Below are 21,091 nucleotides of genomic sequence, written 5' to 3' on the forward strand. Positions count from 1 at the left end.
GAGGCTGTTCGCTTCCAGAAAGGCATAGGTTCAGAGAAAAGGGGCTTTAAAGTTGGCGGATTGCATTGGATCCAAATAAATCGGCGACTATAGCATGCACGTTAGTAAACATAGGACCGTTGCCACCGTCATTTGTTGGTTGGGGGAAAGGACCTCCTGAAGTCCCCGGATGTACACTGAGGCGCATTGATCTCGGACACACAACTTTGCGGCAGTTGTCCTCTGATAACCTCCGGAATTTAGCCAATCAGAATCCAGTATTTGAACACGTGACTCGAAAAAGTGGTAGAAGTACTTGGTCTGTCTTGCACCCCCTGATAGAAGAGGCTAGAATCGCCTATGATCCTAGATCCTCCTAAATAGAGCTAAAGTGGTTAATGTATGTTTTATAATATTATAATGTATACCTGCAAAGTAACTAGTAACTAAAGTTTTCAAACCAGTAAGACTCCCTAATCGGGAGATAAGCGACCGTAGGTCACTTATCTCCACAAATAGAGCAAAAATTTGTTTTTCCAAAATCTTCCTGAGCATGTTGATGACATGAGTGTAGACATACTGTGTAGTGATTTTCGTGATTTTAGGGCAAAATCTGAATCGGCCTCATGGTGGCGCTAGAGGGCCATGTGAGAAATGAGGGGTGGGGTCTCCGCGCCGCCAAGGCGGACGAATAGGTACCGGCCCCGGCTCTCCCGGTCGCTCCTAGCCCGAGTTACGGCATTTTATGTGAGCTGCAGTGGCAGGGGGTCCTCCACTGGGGGCGCCACCACTTTTGCATCCGTTCTGGAGCACCAGGAGTGGGTGGTCCCCGGGAATGCCCCGTGAGCAGCCCCGTTGGGGTGGTCATTTGGTAATTTTTGCACATGTGCTCATTTTTTACACTTGGGGGTCCCCGAGGGAGCTGGGGGTCCCTGGAGCTCCGGGGGTCCTTGGAGGTTGTAGTTTGGCAGGTAAGGAGTGTGTGTGCAAAATCTGGCATGGATCGGGGCAACGGTTGCGGAGATATGAGCAGGGCAAAAGTGTGACGTGTGACGTGTGTGACGGACGGACGGACGGACGGACGGACGGACGGACGGACGGACACCTCGAGCAGCTTTCTGTAGTAAGTGCGACCTACGGTCGCAATAAACATAGTGGAGTAAAAGTACAATATTTGGATCTGAGATGTAGTGGAGTATAAGTATTGGAAATTGGAAATACTCAAGTAAAGTACAAATACCGCAACATTGTACTTAAGTACAGTACTTAAAGGAGTAGTTCACCACTTTTCAACCTGTCTTCATATAATAGGTCCTCACTAATGTTCATGATAAAATGTCACAATTTTTTTCTACTCAGTCCAAGTCTCCTAGTAGAGCTGTGGGAAGTTCAGAATCCATCGTCTTGTGACATCATCATTTTCCCCCCAAAAAATGTAATCAATATTTTTGAAAAAAATATTTAGATTTTTATTATCACGAGAACAATGGCTTCCACTTTAAAATTGCAACTTTTCAGGAATAGAAAGCCTGCAATTTCTATAAACTGGATTGGCAATCGATGATGTCACAAGACGATGGGTTTCTGACCTGCCCACAGCCATTTTTGAGTGAGGACCAATTATATGAACATAGGTTGAAAAGTGGTGGGGTGCCCCTTTAAGTAGTTACTTTACACCACTGTTGGCACTGCCATTCGAACAAAAGCCAATTTATTGGACCGTAAACATAATAACAATGCAGTGCAAGCATTTCCTTTTCTCCCACAGCACAGATGAGTGACTTACATTTGGTTACAGTACACTGCCAACAAAAGACTATTGATGTCGCACTGTGGTTGAATAAATACAATGTTTTGTGTGACTTTGTTATGGTCCAAAGGATAACAAGAAGGACAGGACAGGAGATGTAGTCTGCCCACAAAGGTGTTTTCATATTTTCAATTATGACAACAAAAAAAAGAAGTAATTCTAATAGAATAATACACAGCCTTAAAAACATACAACAATAGGAAGAATAAAGTTGCCTTTATGTCAAACGGGGGCAGAAAATATGCACAAAAAAAGGGGAAAAAATAAAGATAATTCATTCAGCTTTCTCAGTCCAGTAGGCCTAAATCTTTAGACTACAGGACGACGCTTGTCAAGTGTAGTAAAGTCATCAAGTGGTTCTCAGAGTGGGGTCTGGGGACCCCCAGGGGTCCTTGAGGGGTTTAACCACTTTAACCCAATATATTTAGCCTATTTATGCGGCTGTGGCTCAGGAGGTCAGGTCGTCCAATGATCTGTGGGTCGGCGGATCGAGTCTCGGCTCCTCCTGTCCACATGTCAAAGTGTCCTTGGACAATACACTGAACCCCACATTGCCTCCAATGAGCTAGGGTCGCTGTTAGCTTGCCACCATTGATGTGTGAATGTGAGGACGCTGGCGTCGACTGATAGATAGATAGATAGATAGATAGCTTTATTGTCATTCAACATATACATGAAATGCATAAATGAACGAAATTTTGTTTCACTGGCTCCTAGTTAAAATAAGTTAAAATACTAAAAACTAAAAACACTAGAACACACCACTTAATCAATAAACACAAATCAAATTCAAATTCATGGATATGGCCCACAGGATTCTTAAGCGTCATATGGAGAAAGGTCAGGGGATATGCACTTTTAACGTGACTTTTTAGCTTTTTCAGCCTTTTCAGAGTTCACAAGTCTTATGGCTTGGGGGGAAAAACTCTTGGTGAATCTGGCCGTTCTGCTCCCGATGCTGCGGTACCTTTTACCAGAGGGCAGGAGGTTGAACAGTCCCTGATGTGGGTGGGTAGGGTCAGACATGATCTTATTTGCCTTTAAAAGACAGCGATTTTGGGCAATGTCCTTGATGGAAGGCAGTGTAGTCCCGATAATCCTCTCTGCTGTCCTCACCACTCTCTGCACAGTTTTCCAGTCTGTCTCGCTGCAGCTACCAGACCAGACAGAGATGCAGTTTGTCAGAATGCTCTCTATCGTGGCCCTGTAGAACATGGTGAGGATGGGAGGGGGAAGTTGGGCTCTTCTCATCCGGCGCAGAAAGAACAGACGTTTCTGTCCTCTCTTCACAAGACTGTTCGCCGCTTCAGCTCCCGATGTATGAATGAATGAACCATCGTAAAGGCAAATCGCTTTGAGTACTTATAAGCACTATAGTGTACAATATAATAACAGTATAGAATAGTAGGCCTACAATATACCGTATTTTCCGGACTATAAGGCGCACTTAAAAGCCTTTAATTTTCTCAAAAAACTACAGTGCACCTTATAGTCCAGTGCGCCTTATATATGGATCATTCATTGACATTGACATTCCCTTTAGCACAGCTCCATCTGTTGGATGCATAACACAATGGTAGCGTCTATTATGTGCGCCTTATAGTCAGGTGCGCCTTATATATGAAAACAGTTTGAAAATAGACCATTCATTGACAGTGCGCCTTATAGTCAGGTGCGCCTTATAGTCCAGAAAATACTGTAATGACATTTGTAAAAAAAAAATGCAATTCACTATTTCATGTTGTTCCAGGATTAAAGCTGGTTGCACACTGCTGCGTTTTTCGTTGCGAAATGCGTTTTTCAGGGCAAGGAGAGAGAGAGAGATAGAGAGAGCAAGGGACCGAGTGGTGCGCGAAATGGGCGGCGGTGTGCAAACGTGACTGACATAATGTGAGGTTGATTTTTTTATTCACGCGCTCCGAAATTCACTCCGATATTCGGCCCGAAAAACGCAGCAGTGTGCAACCACCTTAAGCCCTTTGCACACAGGCGCGTTTATCTGCACGGATAAAACAGACAATTTCATTTTTTTTAAAGAAACCAATGATTCTCTACGACCTCATGCACACGGGATCCGAATTAGCCGTGCGACGAGTGGCTGCGGCCGTGCGTTTTTTTCTCGATCGAACCCAGTTTCGATTTGTGCGTCTTGTCGCATGCGGTAAAAAACTCATCACTCCTTTTATGACTCCTTTTGGGATCCGCAGCGCTGATTCCGCACAGCATTGCACACCTCCAATGCGTTTTATTCATGCAGCAAACGAAAAAAACGCAACTGTCCTGTGTGCAAAGGGCTTTAGTCAGGTTTCAAAACCATTTTCAGCTACAATACATATAGGCAACCACACTCACGATACCCCGAATCGCATCTTTCTAGTTATTATTATTATTTATGAACCACTTCAACCTTAGCATTCCTATTCTGTAGGGAACATTGGCCGAAAATAGCCGATCTACAATATCTATACAGCGGTGTTGTGGACCCCTGGCGCGGAACGTACAGAACTGACTAGAACAAGGCAGTCTGGTTTTCGCGTTTCACAACAAGTTTGTTTTGCCGTTTTCCAAACTTGTGGACACATGCCTGATATACAAGGTATATAGGTGAAGAGCGAGCGCACATCGTCTATATTTAGGCCCAGGCAGCAGTTTGCTTAAATAAAGCCTGTCAGGGGTGCAGTTTGCCAGCCTCTTTTCCTCCCAAGGTTGATACACTTGGCGGCGCAAGGCAAGAGTGTTTGGCAGCATCTCCCTCAGCGTAAATGAACACGTATACATTCATTAGACAAGAGAGAGAGGAGAACGAGGGGAGCGGAGAGCCCAGCCGAGCCTTATTATGTGCATCAAAGTGGATTTGCACATGAAGGTGAACGAGTCATGAAAGAATTATTTTTGGGCCAGGAGCAAAGCGAAGGCGACTGTGGAAGAGACTGTGGGGACCGTTAGCTAGACAAAAGACGAGCAAATTACGGTCCCACCAGAGAGAGTCTCCGCCGGCCTGACCTGATATTGCGATCCAGGATATTATTCTTTCTCTTTGCGTTGCTCGGTGGGAGGATGCGGCACGTTGTACTCGTACACAGGAGGGTTAAAACCCATTTAGGCCTAGAATTATTGAATGCTTTAACCAGTGAAAAATAGCAGATATACAAGCTCACAGCGCGGCACCGAGTGCCGCGCTGCGAGCTTGTAGATCTGCTATTTTTGAAAAAAGTCGCGAAAATGTGTGCAAATCTTTGAATATATGCATTTTCAAAGCGAACGTTTGTAACTCAAATTTTGCTTCTGGGTGGTCCCTGGAACTAAATATTTTGAGATGGGGGTCCGTGGCCAAATACATATCATTTTGGGGGTCCTTCACATGAAAAGGTTTGAGCACCACTGACATAGTAGTCTCTCAAGAACAGACTAACTGAGCTCCAGTTGAAGTGAAAAGGACCTTTTCTTTGACGATGGCCAGCCAGGTTGCTGACATAGAAACATAGGTTTCTCAACAAACCTTAGAAGAATTCAAAAGACATCGGGTCAAAATTCTATTTTTCACGATTTTTCAAAAATAGCAGATCTACAAGCTCGCAGCGCGGCACTCGGTATAATAATGATACACAAAATGTGTACCCATTCTAAATGGGTTAAGAACATGGACCCTGTGTCGTCCCTGTTCTGGGCATGCCTTAATAGGCAAACATTTTGGTGAAGAGTCAGTCTATTCTTGGCCGTGTAATAGTGGTGCACAGGGACTGAGATATAGACTGTAGGGAAGGGAATCGAATCGTTAATTCTGATTGAATTCCATCCCCTTATCAATCTTGTTTATTGATCCGATTCCTTATCAATCGTTTTCTATTATTGGTAGTCTGGCACATGCACTTTCATTTAATTCATGCAGACAATCAAAGGTATTGATTAGTGATTCTCAACCTTTTCAGGCAGCGACCCCAAAAAAATGATCGTATTTCACCTGAGGACCTCCCACTCTTTAGTAGGAGTCACATTACATTTTAGTCTGACTCGATTCCGCAGATAAACTATGTGAAAATAGCAGATCTACAAACTCACAACGCCTTGCAACGCGAGGCGTGGTGAGCGTGTTGATCAAGGTAGTTGGCAAGGAATTCAACAGAAGTCAACCGCTTCATTAGAACAACATGTTTGTGCCAGCGATTTGATGTCAATGTCATGACTCTCGTCTCTCGAGACACGGCGTCGCATCAGGTACAGCTACACTATAATCAAGAGAATCTATAAGGCAAAACCTTATAGATTTCCAATTATCAATACATTTCGGTATCAATTCCGTGATAGTCGATTCCACTCCCGAGACAGAGACAGTTGCGAGATTTTACCTTTTTACAACTGTTCACTGTTGCAACGCTTCATTGCTTTGACTTTAAGCTGTGGAAATGGTGCCTCGCTGCTCGTCCAGAATTTCAAATTAAAGGACTGTGATTCATGAGTCTCTCGACAGAGTGTGTGATTCTTAATGAGCTGATCCTCATCTGTTGGAGTTCAGCTTGAAGTACTTTTTGGAATGGAAGCAAATGACCACTGCTAATGATCATGATAATGATCATGTCTTTGGTTCCACTGTCCTCACATCACACATATCCCAACAGTAGTGGTCGGTACGTTTCTCCAAACTAAAATAAAACACACATCTTTTCACAATTTACAGCATTTCTGAACGCACTGTCAGAGACTACATGCAGACATTGACACCAAGGGTTGCCCACCTGCCCCTGGCAGGTAAATAAAACTGCCTGACCGGGCAAGTGCTCATTTGAGAGGAGACACAACAACCGTCTATAAACACAATGCCAGACATCTGATTAAACAGCTGAATGTGGCCAGAGTGCTCTGTCTTCTGGTCTGTGGAATGTAAAATACGAGCGCTGTTGACCTATAAGGTGCTGTGTTCTCTGTTGCTGCACTTAACAATATAAAATTACAAGTGTGAACCCATATTCCTATTCATAGCTATTGGGTTAGGGTTAGGTATTTGGCATAAAAATTGAGGTGTGACATTTCTTATTGCACAACCCCAGAAAGTAAAAAGTGTTAAATTGAACGGTCGGTAACTCTAATTTTGCCTATCATTTTATAATGGACGATTTATCATAGGGGCCAGTGTGGGCATGACCTTTGGGCAAGTAGAGCATGACCTGTACTTGCCCGATGGGCAAGTGCCTCTAAGACCTTAACGTCAACGCCTGCACATGCCATAGCTTCATGGTCCACCACTTGAAAACCCCTGGTCTGTGACGACATCATCTATCTATGACAAAACGCCAGGGGTTTTCAAAGTTTTTCAGGCCAAGGACACATCGACTGATAAAGAGACAAAGCAGGGACCCCCTGCTGCATTGTATTCTGTAAAATTGCGTTGGCCTCGGGCTCTCTGTCTTCTGATCTGATGCGTGCGTGCGTGCGTGTGTGTGAGAGTGAACAAGGTACTGTCAGGAAAGGAAGCCGCTCAATTTGGAGGAGGCATCTTTTCCTTTATCCATGATTGATGTCTGCCGTGTCTGACAACTATATGTCTAGTATATACTGTAACAATGTTCTGCCGTCTAGGCACTTTGTAACCTGCTGTGTTCCTATCGTCTGACTGCATTGGCAGTGTTTTGTGCAAGGCATTCTTGTACTTCTGTTTATGTGGACAAAGATACATATTTCAAATGTGTTTTGAAAGCCTTCCATTATGTCTTACAGCTGGATGCCGATGGCATGTGAATTGGGGTCTTGTATAGAACAGTCGGTTGAACTTGAAACTATCCCTAATTCAGTCAGGAACACTCACCTCAAAGCGGATTTAACCATTTATTGCAATGGAATACGGTTAACCTTGGCGTTAAAGGCTCCGCTTTCAGAGATGTTCTCAGAATTTTGTCCAAGCAGCTTGCTAGGCAAAATCATGGAACGTTGAGCAAAACCCCCCATAAGGATACGATAGCAGTACAATAGCAATACATTGACATATTAGCTTGAATCAGCAGATATAAATCACAGGTATTTGAACGTATTCTAACCAAGGGTAGCTTTGTTTGCTGGAAATGAAGCCACTTCCGGATTGTTGTTGAAATGCATTGGCAGAATCTGCCCTCATAGATTGAATAAAAGTGAGGTGTGACCGTGTCCTAAAGCAGAGGCACAAATAGTGACAGGATGTCCTCACACCTGCGCGTCACCGTTACCGCTGAGTGCGAGGTGGTAAGTGGTTTCTTCCTTTGAGGAATAAGGAACACAGTGTGAGCATGAAGTAAACGACCGACCCCTCTCCACACAGCATGTGCTCTTCTCATTCTTTCTTTCTAAGAAAACTCTTTTAGGGTTTAGAACAGTGGTTTGGAACAGTGGTCTCAAAAATAGCATACCGGTATACCAATAGCAAATACCTTATGCCAATGTTTCATGTCGATCGGTCCAACGGTGCAGGAGTTGCTCACATAAATATGCCTGTTATATCACGACCGTGTGGGCAATTTGAAAACAAATATGTATATACCGTATATTTCTTCCTTGGCCAAGACAGCACACGCACGTGTGAACTCCATACGCGTCTCATACAGCCAACAGCACCAAGCGGTGTGACGTCATACACACACATACTAAAGGTACATTAGGTTACAAAGTAGCTTAATGTTGAACCTGAGCCAACTGCGTTCATATATTTGATTCTGCCACATAATGATCAATAAGCTTGAAAGAGTGACAATGAAAGCACACTGTTTTGCCTCTATTGAATCAGACTCATTCGTTCTTGTTCTAGACCACTGGTTCTCAACCTGTGGGTCGGGACCCCCAGGGGGGTCCCCAAATTATTTTGGGGGGTCCCCAGATGATTAACTTAATGTGCAACATTGTTTTCTCACTCAACAGTAAACAAACCAACATACATTTTAAGTGTATAGAGGGTATCTGCACATTTCTAAAGTGCCAATTTAAGGACTTTTTAATACATCTAAAATGACAAATTAAACATTGGCCAAATTGTCAAATATTAGAAGCAGAAATTGTTAAAATTGCAGATCTACATGCTCATGTGGGCATGTAGATCTGCTATTTCTTTTTCACAATAGAACCATGTTATACAAAATGTAATGCCTCAACTCTTAGTGCTAGTCAGGGTGGGGGGTCCCCTGTTAAAATATGATTATTTTGGGGGTCGCGGCCTGAAAAGGTTGAGAACCACTGTTCTAGACTATGTATCCAGTATTCGTCTGGTACTTGAGCCAAGATTGACCGTTCATCTAAGCCAGGTCATACACGTCGAGCATTGCGATAGTTCAGGCAGGCACCATTTTTTCTAGTGGCTCTCATCTTGAGAAAGTTTACTCTTTTAAACATCTTAGACTTTGGCTTGATCCTCGAGCTTAAACGTAATAGACTATATTATTATAAAGCGTTTCATTTGAAGTTAGGAAAAGAATAAACTCTCAGGTGTTACTTCCTATTATAGATTATTAGGCTGCATGATGGGGTCTATCAGAGCCACCACAGACACTCATCTTAACTAAGCCTCTTAATGTCTTATATAACTCCGTGTGCAGGTTTGTCTCGAGGAGCTCATCACCGCCTCATGTACAATTCGTTCCTTTGGTTGCAGTCTAAATCAAGAAGGCAATTACATTGGGTTCTCTTCATTTATAAATGCATTTATTTGAGTTGCCCTTCTTACTTGAAACAGTATTTGGTTCTACTTCGTCAATATCCACTTAGACATCTGCAATATCCTTACTTCTCTTGGATGTACCAAAAATCTCTAAAGAGGTTGGACAGAGGCAGTTCTCCTAGAAAGCTCCATCTACAGTAAATGGAATGGTCCTCTGTTTTTTCAGGACTTCCCTATATTCACAAAAACAGCATGTCATGAGTACTTGATCTGCTCTTTTTTACACCCTACACCAAACCTCTTCTGCTAAAAAATAGCCGAGCTACATGCTCTGCAACGCGGATATAGACGATCTTCAAGCTCTGCGACCATGTGTGAGCTTGTAGATCTGCTATTGTCTGCTAATGTCCTCCCCCTTCCCAGAATAGGATTGAGGGGGATCAAAGGCAAAATGTAAAAAAAAATATATATATAAAAGAAATAAGTTCCTATCACACAAAGATGTGGCGGCCCCCCTGCAGTGTCTCTGAGGACCCCCTAGTTCGGACCACACCCTTGGTGTATTGTATCACATTTAATATCTGTTATTAGTATTTACTCAAGTACTGTACTTAAGTACAATTTTGAGGTATTTTTACTTTATTTCACAGTAGTAGTACAGTGAAAACTTTAGTTACTAATTTCTTTGTAGATTTTGATTATCATTACAAAACATATACCAGTAATTCTCCCTAATCGGGAGATAAGCGACCGTCAGGTCGCAACGTGATTTTAGGGCAAAATGTGTAGGAGCATTGTCCAAAAATGAGTTTGAAAAAATCGGCCTAATGGTGGCGCTATATGGGACAGATCCATGTTGATGAGATGAGATGAGTGTAGACATACTGTGTACCGATTTGCGTGATTTTAGGGCAAAATCTGTAGGAGCAGTGTTCAAAAAATGTGTTTGAAAAAGTCAGCCTGATGTTGGCGTTATATGGGACAGATCCATGTTGATGACATGAGTGTAGACATACTGTGTAGCGATGTGCGTGATTTTAGGGCAACATTTGTAGGAGCAGTGTCCAAAAATGTGTTTTGCAAGAATCGGCCTCATGGTGGTGCTAGAACAGGGCCATGTGAGAACTGATGGGTGGTTTGGCAGGCAAGGAGTGTGTGTGCAAAATTTGGCATGGCTCGGGGCAACGGTTGTGGAGATATGAGCAGGGAAAAAGTGTGACGTGTGACAGACAGACTGACTGACTGACTGACGGGCGGACAGCTGTTCGAGGTTTAAGCTACCAGCGCGTCTCATCTGCAGTGCAACTCGACTAGACTAGAGCATGTTCATTCATGCTTTAAATAGTACTATTTGTGTCTCTGATGGCATCGTCATTCGTCACATGGCGTCTTTTTGAAGCCTCTGTTTGTTGTGACACTGTGGCTTCATCATTAATCACATCTATCTACGCGTCGCGTCACTTTAACAGCCGAGGCATTTAGCAGACGCTCACATCCAGAGTCACTTCCACAGCGTAAGATCACAGTAAACGACATGAATGAACCCCAGGGCACTGAGAGAGAGAGAGAGAGAGAGAGAGAGAGAGAGAGAGAGAGAGAGAGAGAGAGAGAGAGAGAGAGAGAGAGAGAGACAGAGAGAGAGAGAGAGAGAGAGAGAGAGAGAGAGAGAGAGAGGAGGGGGGAGGTAGAGGGAGAGGGAGAGAGACTTCTGTCTGATTGGCACACACAGAACAAAGCCGGTGTGTGTCATTTGCTTTCCTTGCTATTCAGGCAGAAACCTCTTATCTCCTATTTGAACTTTTTGTGTTTTTTTTCCATAAATTGATTAATGTCCTACTTGATAGTACTACAGAGTCACACAAAATTATCAAAAATAGCAGATCTGCAAAAAAGTAACAAACTGTACTGTCAAGGCTGTTTTAGCCATAGGGCCGGGGCCTTTGCACTACTCTGATTTGTTGTAGGTCTAACCAATAAAGTCTGTATGAATCTTTTTGTAACCGCCCCTTGGAAGAAAAATAAAAAAAGAACCAGACTAATATCCACGCAGTGATATTGTCTGGCCATGCGAGGCTACTAAGGCTAGTTGCATATGTACGTATTTGGCGGTGTGACTCTGTGCTCCTGTGATGCTTTACACATTAGTCTTACACAAGCGTGACACAGAGATCACAAGCTCCACCCGAAGCAGAATGACATGAACATGACATGACTTGATATAGCTGTTGTAGCTGAACGGTGAGAGAGCCCTTCTGGGATACTGTAGGCAAAGGTCCCGGGTTCGATTCCAGCCCTCAGCAATGTGTCCGAGTTGTGTCAAACTGAGCAAGACCCTTACTGCTCCCCGAGCGCTTCACACCACCTGCTCACTGCTCCAAGGATGAGTAAAATGCAGAGGACAGATTCCACATACCGGTATGTAAAAGAAGTGGGCAATGGTGGGGACTGGGGAAAAGTACTCACATTTTTTTTTACTTAAAGCAAAAATAAGCAGTTTTCTGCTGACATAAGCAGGAATCATGCAATTGCTTATTTTAATTTTTAATTTTTAATTTATTATATTCAGGCGGCTAACAATGCTTCCTAAAAAGATCCAGTCTCTGTGGCGCTTCTAGGAACCTCCAAAACTATTATTTTATCTGTAAGAAGCTCTGTCATTAGCAGCTCATTGGTACATGAACCAGCCGACCGCGGCTAAAAGGATTGACAGACAGGTCAACCAATCTGAACAAGAACAAGAGGCGGTCCTGATTGGTCTGTTATTTTGGATAGGCACCCAGTTTAATCGACCAATGACAGAACTTCTCACATAGTTTTGGAGGCAGATAGTAGCCCCAGGAAGTGTCACACACACAACATTTCTTTAGGAAGCATTGTTAGCCGCCTGAATAAAATAAAATTAAAATATTTTTTTTAAATAAGCAATTGCATGATTCCTGCTTATGTCAGCAGAAAACTGCTTATTTCTGTTTTAAGTAAAAATATTAATACTACATGTAGAATGCTGAATTCAATTTTGAATTTTGAAAAGAATGGTTTTGGACAGAGTCGATACTGTATATAGCACCTGGTCACAGGCAGCTATACACTGAACACGTGCACGCACGCACGCACACACATGCACACATGCACACATACGCACACGCACGCACGCATGCGCGCGCGCGCACGCACACACACACACACACACACACACACACACACACACACACACACACGCACACGCACACACACACAATAAGCACACAGCAGCAGCCAAAGGTCCTTCACGGGTTATAATTAATCTATTTATCTTCACCGTTGCTGCATTGTTTTTTGCTATTGTCTCTTTGCTGCAATTTCGAGTAGCCGAAACCCAAAGAAGCGTGCTCTCATACAGCTCAAGGTTCAGCATTTGTATAGTACATTTTAAAAGGCGTATAACGCCTTTATCCAAGGCGCTTTACAATTTAACATTTAGGAATTTAGCAGACACTTAAGCAGGCACTTAATCGAGTGCGTTTTACAAAAAGCAAGGACAGCACAAGGTCAATCAAGCAATGGAGCAATAGTAATCGAGGATCGTAGGTAAACCAAGAACCTTGCATCAGTCTAACAGTTGAATAACCAAAACATCTATAATCTGTACATGGCATCAATCTACATAACATGCTATGTAATTACATTTTAGCCTTTGCAACACTTAAGGAAATTGTCAGTCAGTACAGAAGATGCAACAGTACAATATTTATGTGTTTTCTTGATGCGTCCCAAGCGTTTGATCGCATCAATCATGGTAAACTGTTTTTAAAACTAAAAGAGCGTGGTGTCCCCTTATATTTAATAAGGATCCTACAGTTTTGGTATACACACCAAACTATGCAAGCCAAGTGGGGAATGAGTACGTCAACTCCATTTCTGGTGACCAATGGCGTTCGCCAGGGAGGAATTCTGTCACCGGTACTCTTTAATTTGTACATGGACGATCTTTCTAAACAGTTAAATGAGTGTAAAACTGGCTGCATGGTGGGTGATAACCTTATTAATCATATGATTTACGCAGACGATTTGGTAGTACTGTCTCCATACAGTGCTGGCCTACAGCAGCTACTCAGGGTCTGCTCTAAATATGGAATGAGTTTTGACATAAAGTTTAATTCAAAAAAGAGTGTGGTGATGATCTCTAGAACTAAGGATGATCAGAAGCTCACCTTTCCCTCTTTCTCTTTAGCTGGTGAAGTACTGGAGGTGGTTCTTTTAAAAAGTATTCCTTACTTAAAAGTACTGCTAGTTACTTTCAGTTACTTTTGGATTACTTTTAATCAAAACTATTTCATTAAATATATATTTTTAAATAAGTCTCCCGGTACTGTTTTTTTTCCCCCATACCCATTTCTATCTAAGAACCACAAATAAGTAAATAAGACTTATGCCATACTGTAGTACAATATCCCAAATCACAGACGATAATTATCCAGTCTAATATCATGATATGGATATAATATTGATGCCCATGCACCGAAAGGCCAAGTGATTACAAAAAGAATATTAATTAAAAAAGAATAATACTAGGCCTTCTGTAGTCTTTAACATTTTTAAACATTGCTGTTAGAGATTTGTGTCATTGTAATAGAGCAGCATGATTATGGCAAAACGTATCTTATCAAACAAAATCTTAATGAAGAAATATTTTATTTTGACTAAAAGCTAAAATAAATAAATAAGGTTTCCCAATTCAAACACAGCAGTATATGCCTGTCTGCATTTGAATGTTCAAGGTGAGAGATGTCATTATAGTCTCATGCCTTTCAATTATATACAAAAAAACAAAAAAATACCCCATGTCACTGCTTCAGGCTTCAGTTGTTTTGGTTCGTTAAACCTCTCTATAGGGACTTAAAAATGTCACCTTCTCTCTAGCTGTTGATCAGTGCATTTGTTAGGCTGGACTCACACATTTGCGTGAAACATCGTCTGAGAATGGCCACAGGGGGCGCCGTACTAATGCATTGTCAATGCAAGGTTGTTTGGTTTTTTGTCGTTGCCGTGTCTCAAGCTAGCTAGGCTAGCTTGAGACACGGCAACGACAAAACACCAAACAACCTTCCATTGACAATGCATTGGACCTCCCCCTCCCCCCCTCTTTCTGACACGATAGCTTTCGCAAATGTGTGTGGCGCGCCTTAAAGTTTCAGAAGAGGCTTGCTTAACGAGTTATAGGCTACAGCTGGGAAGACAACAAGACGTCAATTCTTAATCCAGCGGTGCAGGTGGATGATTTAAACATGATCACAAAGCTGTTTACTACCTTAAGGCCGCGCTCACACATGTGCGTCACGCATCATCATCTTATCGTCTGAGAATGGCCACTGGGGGCGCCGTACTAATGCATTGTCAATGGAAGGTTGTTTGGTTTTTTGTCGTTGCCGTGTCTCTAGCTCAACCGCAGCCTGTACGCTCTTGAAGAGACACGGCAACGACAAAACACCAAACAACCTTGCATTGAGAATGCATTAGTACGGCGCCCCCAGTGGCCATTCTCAGACGATAAGATGATGATGCGTGACGCAGATGTCTGTACGGCGCCTAAGGAATTATTTATTTGGAACATGAGGATATCCAGGTAGGAGGGAAGGAGAGTGGACTGAGTTCAGTCAGTGTGTTGTCTCTGTTGTTTTTGGGCTTGTTGCTGTCTCCACTCATCATTAGTAGGCCTACTACTGTCATCTGAAGAGTCACAAAGTGGGAGCTGCTGGGGCAAGGGGGGAAGGGTGTGATGCACTGGTTGGCACTTCCAATTCACAACCAAGGGGTAAGGGATGCTCTAGCACATACATGGGCAACTGTCGGCCCAGGGGCCACATGTGGCCCCCACCTTCACTTAAAGGGAAACCCTGGCTAATATGACAAATATGCCTTAATACATTATAATTGTGCTCTATAACTGCAATGTAAAATTAAAAACACTTTATTTCTTCTAGAAATAGCTTATCTTTCACTCAATAGGGGAAATGCCTGTCGCAAGTTGATGATGTCATAAATGTCATGTGTAATCTATCCCTATGGAATTTATGGCATGCATGTGCAAATAAAAACAAATGTAATACTTCTTATGGTTAATATGAGCATCAAATCAATATTTCAAATGTGTTTTTGCACATGCATGCCATAAATTCCATAGGGATATATCACAGATGACATTTATGACATCATCAACTTGCGACAGGTATTTCCCCTGTTGAGTGAAAGATTAGCTATTTCTAGAAGAAATACAATATTTAAGGTGTTTTTAATTTTACATTGTAGTTATAGACCTCTCAAAGCCAGACAACTACAGAGGCATCAGCCTGACATGTATCACTGCTAAGGTCTTCAACCGAATGATACTGAACAGGATACGGCATGCCATCGACCCTCACCTGAGAGAGAACCAAAATGGTTTTCGAGAGGAGAGAACAACCGTAGCACAGATCCTGGCATTAAGGAGATTAATAGAGGAGGTGAAAAAGAACAACCTAGCAGCTGTACTGTGCTTCATTGACTTCAAAAAGGCTTTTGATTCTATCCACAGAAGCAAGATGGTGAAGATCCTTGAGGCCTACAATGTCCCTCCCAACATTCTCCGGGCTATCGAGACCATGTACGCAAAAACAAGGGCCAAAGTGGTGACCCCAGATGGCAGCAGTGAGGTGTTTGACATCCGAGCTGGGGTAATGCAAGGAGACACCCTAGCCCCCTACCTCTTCATCATAGTTCTAGATTATGCGCTCAGGAAAGCCATAGGGGGACGGGAACAAGAGCTTGGCTTCACGCTAACACCAAGGAGGTCAAGACGGCATCCCGCAGTAGTTCTGACAGACCTGGACTATGCGGACGACATCAGCCTGCTCTCCGACAGCATGGAACAAGCACAAGAACTCCTGAACAGGGTGGAGATAGAGTGTGCCAAAGTTGGTCTCAGGCTAAACGCTAAGAAAACTGAGGTTATCACCTATAACCTACCTGATCACTCACCTCTGACAACAACAGAAGGAGCTGTGTTGAAGGAAGTCAAGGACTTCAAGTACCTGGGCGCATGGGTCGACTCAACTGAGAAAGACCTTAAAGTAAGGAAGGCACTCGCTTGGAGGGCCCTGAACGGCATGAACAGTGTATGGAACTCTAACCTCCCCCGCCAAATCAAACTTAGCTTCTTCTTTGCAACGGTGGAGTCTGTTCTCCTCTATGGCAGTGAATGCTGGACCCTGAAGCCAACCCTGCAGAAGTCTCTAGACGGGTGCTACACTAGAATGTTGCGTGCAGTACTCAACATCAACAGGAGTGCACATGTTACAAACGAGAGCCTGTATGAGGGAATACCAAAGGTAAGCGAGAAAATTGCCACCAGAAGAATGAGACTAGCAGGACACTGCCAAAGACACCAGGAGCTTCCAGCCAGCAAATTGGTACTGTGGGAGCCAACACACGGGCACCGGCCGCGAGGACGTCCCACAAAAACATACGTGGACATACTCAAGGAAGACGTAGGGACACAGAACACCAATGAGCTGGCCAGATGTATGGAGAACCGAGATGACTGGAAACAACGATGGAGGGCTCGTCTGAGGACGACCTAGATAGATATAGAGGACAATTATAATGTATTAAGGCATATTTGTTGTATTAGCCAGGGATCCCTTTAATGCGGCCCGCAGATTAATATCGGAATACTGATATATATTATTGTTTTCAGCTGTTATAATTCCAAACATGACCCATTCTTTTTTATGTCCAACACATTTGTATTGAAGTTCATAAAGTTAACAGAAGAACATATATTTTTGAACATATACATTTGAAATTAAATAAAATGTGTACTTTTCAGGATTCCAATTAAAAAGAAAAGCTAAAAATAATTCAGGATTCCAATTAAAAAATAGCAAAAATAGCAGATATACAAGCTCAAAACGTGTCACGCTGCGACACGTTTTGAACTTGTAGATCGGCTATTTTTGCCTGTACATGCATTGTGGCCCTCTGGAGTGAGTGTGACAATATAGTGGCCCTCTCCATCAGCAAAGTTGCCCACCCCTGCTCTAGCAGGTTGTAATGGCGCTGGCAAAATGTAAGGTTTGTCCTTTCAAGATGAAGATTCAGTGAATCATCATCAGGAGGAAGACAGTGTGTAAATTGCTTCTTATACTGCATGTGCCACTTTGAAGCTCTGGCCTGCCCACTGCACTCTCACCATAGATGAGGAAGAGCACACATTACTTCATGTCTCCTCTCACATCTTGTAACTATAGAGCATCGCAGTGAGGTGTCGGAAGCAAGCTGGCCATTCATCTTTACCATAGGGTTTTTCATTATCAGCCACAAAGTCGTAGCAATTCAATGTACACTTACCACTAGGCTGGTGGTTGTAAAATGGTTCTATATGCTCCTGTAGAACCCCCGAGTATGTATGCAATCACTCTAGTTTTAGTAAAAACACGTTTTAATCAAGATCGCACAGAGAAGAACTTCATTTCCCATGCTGCTAAACATGTACATCCTGTGAAATCGACGTCTGTGATTGGTCTAGCTTCTTCTTCTTTCACATATCTTGCGGTTACCGTGGAAGTAGCTACTGCCCCCTGTCTTCCCGGCGGATTATTGCACTTCAGCAGAACTCCGTGAGCGATCGTCTTTCTTTTACAAATATGATGCACTATGTTAAGGATGACGATAAGAGCGTCCACAGAGATGACAATCACTACACTTCAGGCCATATGCTGGCCTGGATAACTAAACTGAGCGTGATTTAAGGGCTGTATTTCAGGAAACAAGACTGTCATTCGCAATGCATTCTGGGAGTGTAGTTTCCGCAATTTTAAAAATAATCATGTACACAGTCTTGTACCCTGCCCTTTTTTCAGCTTTCTAATTAATCTTTGCATTCAAAAAAATGGGAATATTGACATGATTCCTCTCCAGCCGAGGTGGCTTTGTCCAAGGCTTAAAAACGTTTAAATAAATACTTTATGAAATGTCTATGGAAGAAATGAATGCGGAAAACGCTTCCGACACCAGAGTGAGGACGGGGTGGGGCTTCAACTGCGATGCTCTATTGCTTCAGGATCAGACATCACCTTCTAACACTTTCTTAGTATGGTAGCCTTTTCATGGACTGGCTAAAGTGCCATGGCACCAGTGGTGCTTTGGGATTTTCTTTTCAGGGCAGACGTTTATTGACGTCACGTGCACGTGCGCGCACTTGCCTCTAGAGGCTATTTATAAAGAACGGATCTCAGCAGATGTAATGGTGGAAAAACAAAAACAATGTTTTCTAGTCTTAATTACATTTGCATTATTACTTAGGATTTTACTTTCTAGTTTCATTTAATTCAATTAGAAAATACAGCGCTACAGAGAAACAAAGTTTGCTTTGAACAAATGTCAAACAGTAGCCTACATACCACAGCAATGGAGCCATGTATGAGGACCACACACATTTACATGCAGTCACCGCTGGAAACCTTAGGTGTTAAAGTAAGTATCCATCATATTATGAATAGAGTAGCCTTGGGCTCGAAAGCTCTACTGCATATGACAACCACCATGACTATGGGAGGTGGATGTCAGATTATTTCCATACATACCCTCTGCAAATCTGCAGAGGCAGATTGATCTGGTATCAACTGCCATCATTGATGAGCAAGCAGTTCAGGACCCTGAAGGATGGCGTGCATGAAGGATTTGAATTGAGCTATTTGACAGGTCTTTTCCTACACTGAGGTCATTACAGTCTGGTCTGGTTGCATCACAAGAGGTAGTGCATGACCTTAAGACTGCACTTTTAGATGGCCAAACTCAGGTTGAAACCTGCAATAGCACTAACTTGTGGAACGCCCAACCGAAAGCCTTAAAGGAGTCTGAAGTCTGAAAAGTCACTTACAGGTGGCTGATACTCGAAATTTGTAATAGACAGAGCCTATACAGAGCCTATACTTACCTCCCCTTTTCCACTGTAAATATATTTTATTTATTTTCTTGGCTATTTAAACAACGTCATTTTCTCAGCCTGTGGTGGAACTCAGTTAAATATGTCCGGTTGTTGTGAAACCAATTATGTTTTCCTCTAGGCTTTTGAACTGCCATGTTCTTTAGAATGTGTATCTCGCTAAGTGCTAATGGCCTCTTGTGAGCTATTTGACCTGCTGTGGTAAGCGTCCCTCAATTCTAAAAAATGTTGCATGGAAAAGCATGATACAATCCAGGGGCGTCATTTGGGCCTACAGTGTTGCCATGGCAATACTCTAGTGTTAAATCCATTTGTAGGGTTCAGGGTGAGAGAGAGAAAGAGAGACAGACACCGAACCGGCGCCCTAGCTAAATCATTAGAGCAAGCCCTGGGCTATATCTGTTCAAGATTTGGCGCTTTAAGACACATTTGCACAAAATTAGCATTTGCTCCCCTTAACGCCCCACACTAAGGGAAGTTTGGAGCTCTTGGCTGGAGCTGCTGCCCCCCGACCCGACTCTGGATAAGCGGTTGAAGATGGATGGATGGATGGTACCTGAAGTGATATTGCAGCACTATGTGTCATGTAATAATAGTTTAATGTGGAGTACAATATGAAGCCTTTGGTAATCTCCCTGAATCCCATATAAAGTAGACTCCACCTTCTTGCATACATGGAGATCTGTGCTCCTACACACAAATCTGTGCTCACACACACAAAGCCAGGAGCGGTTAGCACCTCAGAAATCTGTTCATCTCGGATGCTTTTCCCAGATTGCGTTTTCTGTCAAAACAAGCTTTATTCAAGGGACCATAACCAAAGAAGGGATCATCACGGTCATTACATTTTGAGCGGTGCTAACCGCTCCTACATCTGTCTTTGGTTTAGGCCCCTATATGTGCGTGAGTGTCCGTATGAGCACGGAACTCCCTGTATGGAGATAAATCACGGACAGAATGGCCCATACAAGGAGATCTGCACGTTTTGATTGATTGATTGATTGATTGATTGATTGAATGATTGATTGAACATTTTATTAGACAAAAAATGGAGAACAGTAGAAGTAAAGACAACTCAATAGAAATGTGGTACAGTACAAGTACAGTTAAACACCCTGCGTAAAAGGAACATCCCAAATAAGACCTTTTTTTACATTGGAAGTCCTCAATTCATGGACATAACAAATAGCAAGCAAAGAAAACATTCAATAACATCACAGTTATAAAAAACACTATATTATGTACAGGATATGGGAAACAAGGGGGTGGGCTAAGGTAAGGGGTGTGCTCACTTCTCACCTGTCTATGGGAAAAGTGATAACTACCTACAGTATGTATCTGGCCTCCTGAAAGATGAGTTTTCAGGGCTGTTTTGAGGAATGGCATAGCTACCGTTGTTTCCTGTTGAGATGGGCACACCTGGGTGGCAGTGTTGTAGAAGGAAATTTTACCCATGTTTGTCTTATGGGTTTGTGTTATCAGGTCACATGGTGCGCTTTGTGGGCAAAAATGTGGCAAAATGGTCACCAGCACTTTCGCCTAAAACATATTCGCCTAAATGCATTTGGTCCTTTCGCCTGGCACTTTCGCCGTGGCGGAGAGTCTTTTCACCTATACCCTGTCAGGCCTATAGCCCATATTTTACAAACCTTTTTCACCATAAAGCACAGCAGCAGTATGATAGTCTTCCAAATCAAATGCTATGGTGTATAGTATCGGGACATGACCT

The sequence above is a fragment of the Nannobrachium achirus genome (genome assembly GCF_963921795.1).
Source record: "Nannobrachium achirus genome assembly, chromosome: 7".
NCBI classification, from domain to species: Eukaryota; Metazoa; Chordata; class Actinopteri; order Myctophiformes; family Myctophidae; genus Nannobrachium; species Nannobrachium achirus.